This window comes from Python bivittatus, unplaced genomic scaffold, assembly GCF_059951505.1.
Source record: "Python bivittatus isolate LINGU-HERP-01145 unplaced genomic scaffold, Pbiv_v1 ctg000210_np1212, whole genome shotgun sequence".
Lineage (NCBI taxonomy): Eukaryota > Metazoa > Chordata > Lepidosauria > Squamata > Pythonidae > Python > Python bivittatus.
In genome coordinates this window covers 5,146,072-5,153,905 of record NW_028277053.1, presented here as the reverse complement: position 1 = coordinate 5,153,905, position 7,834 = coordinate 5,146,072, and the positions used below count along the sequence as shown (strand labels likewise).

Genomic DNA, 7,834 nt, shown 5'->3' with positions numbered 1-7,834 from the left:
TCTGTCAATGAAGAAGTTTCCACTTCCTTAGAAGTACTGTATGCATTTTGAAAATTTTTATACTTTCTATCATGTTGATATTTCAAGACTGCAGATTTTGTGTATCTGGCAAGCCTGCCTTGGCCTTCCTATCAAGCTCTTTGCCTTGCTCTGATAGCAATAATGGCCAGGACCCCTTAACAAAGGCAAAGCCTTTCCAAGGTCAGTGGTAGCCTTTTCTTCTTTGCCCCTTCTGTCAAAGAGAGAAATACTTCAGGCATATCCACATCGACGTCCATTCCTAACTGTGATGCCAAGATTATGAAACATGCATTGTGACATTGCAACACGTGGCTCACCACTGGACACCCTTTGCCCAGCGCTGATGTTGGCGAGGCATGTGCAACAGTGTTTTTTGAACAGCACTGCATATTGGGTGAGTTCATAAGAAAAGATTTAAAAGTAAGTGGGAATGAAAACGAAATTCTACAGTAATAATATTACTTTATTTAGCTATTGCAATTTAACACAGAGAAACTTAAAACGATTCCTCATTCGATCCCCATATTTAAATTAATGAGAATTTAAGCAAAAATTGCAACACACAAACGTCCAAAATTTCATATACCAAAGAGGCAGAGAAGCGTAGCATGGGGTTTATTGCTGGTGAGTGAGGCAGAAGGAGCGGCCCCCGAGCCCTTGCGGGGTCATATGCCTCTCTGGGGCCACAGGTTGTCCATCTGAAGGTGACAGAAAGAATCTTTGCCTGGGTGGTCAGTGTCCTCTCCCCCGGAGATGAAAGCAGCAGAAAAACGAGATGGGCCCACTCCTTCATAAGAAGAAAAAGGGACGATTAAAGATACAGTAACATTCACAATCAGACACTTTTAAAGAAATAAAAATTCATCAGCCTGGATCCTGGATGGGCAACTATGAACCTTAAGTAGCTCTCAGAGCCCCTTTTGCATGCTGGCATTTGGGAAAAAAGCCACATAAAATGGCATGATTTCCCCCACTGCTTATGCCAAGAAGCTAAAACAAAGATCTGTTAACTCTTTTTATGGGCTTCACACATCCATTACAATTTTTTAAAAAATGTAATCCTTTTGCTCCCTGTAGCTGTGGGAATAAAATAGGAAAAAAGATGCAGTCCTTAGAACAGTGTTGTCCAAACTTGGTCACTTTAAGATGAGTGGACTTCAACTCCCAGAATTCCCCAGCCAGCCATGGGGAATTCTGGGAGTTGAAGTCCACTCATCTTAAAGTGGTGGCCAAGTTTGGACAACACTGCCTTAGAGTGACTGCAGAGTTGTCTACCCTTGGTCAGAATAAAGGCCTGAGAGCTGCCCAGCCTGATGATGAGTTCTACAGATCTCAGCACTTGATGACGTTTTGTTTTGCTCTGATATGTGTGTTGCCCAACCATAGCAGAATGGACATTGTGTTGGGGCTGCTCTTCTAAGTCATTGCTCCTTTTCAGTTGTGTAAGCTGGCAGTTCTTTAATTTGTTGAAACACACATAGAGAAGAATAAGCAATTTTCTTTAGGAAACTCTGGTAGGCAGAACGTTTTCTAAAATATCGCCAGCCCATGTCCACCCTTGGTATGCCAACTATTTTCTGCAAAGAAAAGCATTGCCTGGCATCATCCTCTTTTAACTTTTCTCTTAAGAGCAAATGAGGGAAATGAGCCAAGATAATTTTCTCTGCACTGAATCTGCACAATTTTGCATTTAAATTTTTTTCAAAAACAATCTCGTCTAGCTTTTTTGGGATCAGAGCACATCTGGATGCAATTCCCCCACCTCATCTTCTATCTTTGATACCCTATAAATGCAGATGAAAGCGTTATAATGAATCATTTTTGGATCCAATGACTGCAGAACTAGGTCTGAATTTTAATTCTGCATGTCAACCTTTTAGCTCAGGAGTGGGCAATTTGCAGCCCTTGGCCTAATTTAAAACCCTTTGCAAGAGATCAATTCAGCATGCTGGCAAGAACAGTCTGTCCTCTCCCTGGCATTCTGCTACTTGGGTGGGAGAGAAGTACAGGATGTGGAATAATGGATTTAAATGACAGGCGGGCAGATCCAGCTGAATGGCAGAAAAACGTTCCCCACAGAGCTGTGGAGAGCGGAACCAATTTCCCGAGGGGTAGGAGGTCCCCTTTGCCCGATGTGTCAGGCGGAGGCTTGACTGTTGGAGAGGCTTTAATTAAGACGCCCTGAATGGCTCTTCCCAAGGCCAGGGTTCTCTGATGAAGATCAGGGAAACAAAATGTGGTGCAGGTCAGATATGAAATGCAGCCTCACTCATTTTTAATTCTATTCCCACTCCCACCAGAGCTATCCAGAAAAAAATACCTTGCCTATTCTTGCTCAACTCCAACTTCACCAAATTCTAGAAGTGAACATTTCTGACCCTCTTCAAGGGCAGGGTCATATTCAGCCTCTTCTAATAATCAAAAGGGGGTTACTGATTCAGAGTCAGTGAAACCGAACCTTGGGGGGAGTGCGGCTGCTTCCATTCCTCAACCGAACAGACATGTGGACCATCTTTTTGAACTGAGCAGCCATTTATTGATTCTGATGTACTCCATTCCCATGGCCAGATAGCGATTCAGCACTGCAGTTGAAGAAAAAGAGAGAGAATTGTTCATCAATGAGCTGAATGATTTTAGTCAACATTTTCATGTAGAGGTTAAAGAGAATACGACGTTTCTGGAACCCTAGGGGTGCACCAGCCACCCACACTTTGTCTCAACAAGGTGCTTTGCACTATAGAAATGAGATAGTCCTGCTTGTGAACTGTGGATGTGACACATTGAGGTCCATCCCCAGCACCTCATTCAGGGGCATCCACATGGGGAGGAGGGGGGGGGGCTCAAAAAGTCAAGGTCTCCATGACCATGCAATTGAAGCCCATGCCACTTTTTACATGCATCACATGTATACTGCACATAAGGGTGGGGGCTTTGATCATGGTTGCTATGTTGACTTTTTTGATCCCCCTTGATTGGATTTTCAAGCAACTTGCCCTAAAAGTGGGTTATTGCTCCTGAGAACATTATTTTTAAAAGTTGGGTTTGTTCTTTCTTTAGAATCAGTTGGCCCCTTAAAACAAGCAGTCCCTTCCTACTGGAAGTATTAGAAAAGGCAAAACGATTCCAAATACTTGCTGGATGAAGTTCACCCAGCACCTTGTCTATCTCTCTTCTTTGAGATGCTGCAGCAGTGCTCACTCATGAGTCTATTTATAAAGAAAGTAGGCATTGACTACAGGTGCAAAAGCTTTTCATTATGGAGCTTGCTGAAAATGGATTTCAATTTTTTGTCCCCAGAAGTTCCATGGCAAGAACACCAGGTAGAATGAAATCTAGCTAGCATTCTTCCTTCCTTTGAAAATAATCCAACTCCTTTTTGAAAAAGTACAACAGGTTTCTTGGCTTTTTTCATATGAAAAATCATAGCACTACTGTTCCTTCATTGCAGCACCTCCTAAAGTGATCGCATAAATGCAATGTTATATGATTACATTAACATTCTAGGAAGAACTGCAAAGGAGGCCCCTATAAAGAATGCCCTGCCTTGTTAGAAGCATGTGGTACATTTGTACTATGAAAAGGAATTTAAAAAGCAAAGTACCAATCAACTTATTTGTCCAAAGTAAATGAAAGTGCCCTGTGCCCCAAGTGAGCTAAGAAATTCATGTTAAGATAATACCATTAAAAAGTCAGCTAGAGCAGAAACCTACCTTGTAAAGTGGAAAGCAATTTCAGACTGGATTTAGACTGATCCAGGCAACCTCAGCTTTGATCTGCAGCTCGAGATGGAGGCCTCCTTTCCTAATTATCACATCTGTATTCAACGAAGGCAGCTGCAGAAAAAGCCAGCGGGGCAGCTCGGATAGCACCTGCCCTGCCCGTGACTTTCCTCATGAATGCACCTGCCTGGCAGCAATTCCTCCTCGCCTGCTCCCTAGAAAGGTAGCCTGATGGCAGGAAATAAAGCATTTTCCTCCCCTTCACCTGCTCTGTTTGCTGATACAGTAAAGGTCATGGTGCAGTTGAGGCCAGAATCCCATTTTTCTTCCATACAGATGGGCAAGACTTGTCCTGTCTCATTGAAAGCAAGAAGTTAACCAGTTGGCCTATTTTTATTTCAGGTATCTTCTAATTATGCTAATTAACTTCAAGGTAGATTTTTTGCACTCCACTTTGTATTTTCTGCTTTCAAATACCAAACAAATCTTGCCATAATTACCAGCAACCCTTTTCACTACTGGCTGCTTAATTATCCTATTAATAGCTCATCCTCAGAGACTATATTGCTTGGCAGACAAATATTTGTTTTAAATTAGCAAACGCAAAAGACCAACCACTCTGTTTGCTGAAGGATTTTTGAAACACAAAATTATTCCTGTTTATGGGGTTGAAGAATATAATCCCAGGAAAAAACAAATGCTTTAATCTCTAAGCGCATCAGTCCTCTGGAGAGGCAGGGAGAGCCAAAGGGACGGAAGCGGGTGGTCTTTGTACGTTCACCCGGTGGCAGTTCTGGGAACGTTAATCAGCGCTTGTCTTAGTTTTATTGCTGGGTGACAAGGAGCAAAACATACAGAAGAGCTGCAGCACCTCCTAACTTGTTCAGGCAAATTAAAATTTCCTGAATAGTCTCACAATTCAAGTATTAATCCAAAGGTTTCTCTATGTGTCCTTCCTTACCAATTAAACATACTTCTCAGACTGGAAACTCTTTTGAAAAACATACTGAATCCAGTCATTTGGGTATGTGCATTATGAATAATAGCTTATCATGTTGTGTGAATTCAACCAATTAGTCCATAAACCATGATTAAGCTGGTTAAGCCTCACTTCCTCTGATATGTGAATGTTGAAACATTTGAAGGCAGGTCATGATCAGATGCTTTCTTTCCCACAAGTTCCTTAAGCCTTTCCAAAGTTGAAATTCTCCAGTTGGAGGGGCAGGGGTTAAGCTACAGTCTCTGGGCTACATGTGGTCCCTGAAAGCTTTAGGCGAGTCCTCCACACCACATCCTAAAGAGGCCACCCAACAGAAGGCTTGAACCACTAGAAGAGAGGAAATATATCCAGGGAACGTAATCATATTCAATCAAATCAGATCAAACACAGTTTTGTCTTATTAGTTGGAAGATCAGTGGGAAATTAGTTGAGCAGATCAAAACCTTTAAGTATCTAGGTGTCCATTTTCAATCTTCCACACGAGCTTAACATAAGAGCTCAAAAAGCATCCTTGCCATTATTACACACTATGTCTCAGCACCAGCAACTACATTATTTAAAGCTAAAGTTCAGGGGCGGATGCTGTAGGGTGCTCAGTTGTGCATCTATAAGGACATCTTTAGATATTTATTTATTTATTTATATCACATTTATATAGCTGCCCATCTCACACAAAACAACTTCAAAGGCATCCAATCAAAATTCCTTATTTATTTATTTATTGCAATTTATATAGTCACCCATCTCACTTACATGACTCTTGGTGGCTCACCAGATCAAACAGAAAAGACAAATTCATATAAGTAAATTAAAATAATTAGCAATTCATGCTCTTATACCGCAAGAACTAGGCTACATTTCCTTTGCAACTTATTTGAGACTTGGTATCTTAGATTCCACTTGAGGCAAATCCTTTGCAGCATTTCCTTTGTCTACCTTACTTCATTAGATAAGATCATTTTTTCCCTGAAAAAATTAATTCTGATTTTGCATCCAGTTCCATCAATATCCATCCTTGACTTGGCCAAATTTAAGTGGAGCATTTGGGACCAAGCCATCCAGTCCAATTGAGCCCGTTTCCCATCTCCACTACTATATGGTGCAATTTCCCTCTCCTCCTGGACTGTTTCTAGATTCTCTTTGACATTTTACATGTCCCACACAGGAGAATTTTCTCCCTGGCCTAAATTGATGCACTATGCATGAAGGTGACAATGGGCAGCTATACTGGCCTCCCTTATGAAAATCATAGTTGTGCATGCTCCGATGCTCTATCTATCTATCTATCTATCTATCTATCTATCTATCTATCTATCTATCTATCTATCTATCTATCTATCTATCCATCCATCTATCTATCTATCAGCCATATTTGTATAGCTGGTCTTCTCACAAGAAAGTGACTCTGTACAACACTCAGTTAAAAAGAAACCCAATAAATACATATAAAACAGTCATTATTAAAACTATAAAAACTATAAAGAAGCACATGGATTATTACTGATGAAAGAATGGAATACCCTAATGTGGAATTTAGAATGAGGTCTTCACTGTTTTGTTTAAGTTCAAAAAGCCTCTTGAGTCTCCCCAATGCAAAATCAGGGGTAAGAGAACAGACCGTGCATTCATTCATTCATTCATTGGATTTCTATGGCCACCCATCTCATGTACAATACATGTACAATAACTGTGGGAAGCTCACAAAAACAACAATAAAATCATAGAAGTAAAACCAGCATCTGATACAACACCCTCCATATATTCACATTCACATTTACTGGGCTTCAGGCTCACCTCACCCCAGCGCTTGGGGGAAAAGCCTCTCTTACTCGGCTTCCTTGGCTCATTTTCACAAGCAGCCTTCCCCAGTTCCAGAATATGGATATTGTTCTTTAAGTTCTCACTCACAAGCAATGGATTTCTTGGGGATACAAATTCGTATGTGTGTGTTCTAGCATTGTGGGGGATGCCACCTCAAAACTTCTCAAGTATTTTTAAGTAGGATTCGCCTGCATGTTCACTCCACCTTTCAGTCCTCGTGATCTTTTCTGCAACACAGGTCATTTCCATACGGCACTATTTCCACTGGCAGAGATCCTCAGGAGCCAGTCAGGGTGTTCCCTCTAGTTGACCAATAGAGTGAGAAGCAAAAAGCAAAGTAATTCCCAGAATGCCCTGGCCCAAACTGCACCATCACGGGGAGTGGGGGGCGGGGGTCCTCCTCCTCGCTTCTGGGCTGCTCCTGCCCTGGCCTCTTCCCACACTGCAGGTTTCCTGAGTGGGGTGGGGAGGGGGCAGAGAAGCCCAGCCAGAGTCCTGAAGCCAGTGCCCCCCCCCGATCCTGCTGGTCTCCGTGCTGGCTGCTGAAAAGAGAGGGAGCAAGGCCAGCGGGGAGCCCCCAGTTTTGCCTATTTACTTATTCAAATGTATTAGCTGCCCAACTGCAATGGACTCTGCCTGCAGTGAGTGGCTCACTCATATGACACATTCACCAGTGACTCCGAACAGGTACAGTAGATGGGAACTGGCAATAGGAAAAGCAGATTTTATGCTGGCATCGCTTTGTGCCAATTTGCGGGATAGATGCTATGTTATTCATTAGTGGGGAAGAGCTCTGAATCTGTGACGGTTTTGGTCTGTTCCAGATTGTCTCGTACCTTCCCTTTGCTCACCTTGACAGCTGATAGGGGAAGGAACCTCGAAGAGAAGCCTCGCATTTCCAAGATTTCCATGGGAAACAATCTGTTCCTAGATAGGCGGTGGGCAAAACTCAGGAGTCATTAGCCTGAAAATGTAACTATTTATTTGGTAAGTTTAGACTTCGCTGTTGGCAGAGGCTGCTCCTTGCTCCCCTGCCAACGCGTCCTTCCTCTGCCCCGGATTACCCCCGGGAGAGGCTGACCGCAGGGACGGGGCCCCTCCTTCGGGTCCGTGCGCTGCGTTCAGACTCACTCGAGGAGGGTAGGGAGCAGGAGCGGTTCCGAGGAGGAAGTCAGCATTTGCAAAATGAGAAGGGGCTGCTATGAAGTTGTAGAAGAATATAATTTCCCTCTCTAAAGGTCTAGATTGATTTCACTTAATCATGAATTAAACA

The 7,834-nt window shown here is 42.7% G+C and overlaps 1 long non-coding RNA gene across 2 annotated transcripts; it reads right to left on the bottom strand.

Moving 5' to 3' along the window:
- Window positions 1–526: 526 nt before the first annotated feature.
- Window positions 527–7,578, bottom strand: LOC112542357 (uncharacterized). Of its 2 annotated transcripts, none has more exons than XR_003086137.2 (3): window positions 7,413–7,578; window positions 2,480–2,603; window positions 527–808 (listed from the first exon to the last, which is right to left on the bottom strand). It is a non-coding gene; the product is annotated as an uncharacterized LOC112542357 (long non-coding RNA). The 2 variants fall into 2 exon arrangements; XR_015795925.1 differs by lacking the exon at window positions 7,413–7,578 and adding an exon at window positions 3,732–4,070.
- Window positions 7,579–7,834: the final 256 nt, after the last annotated feature.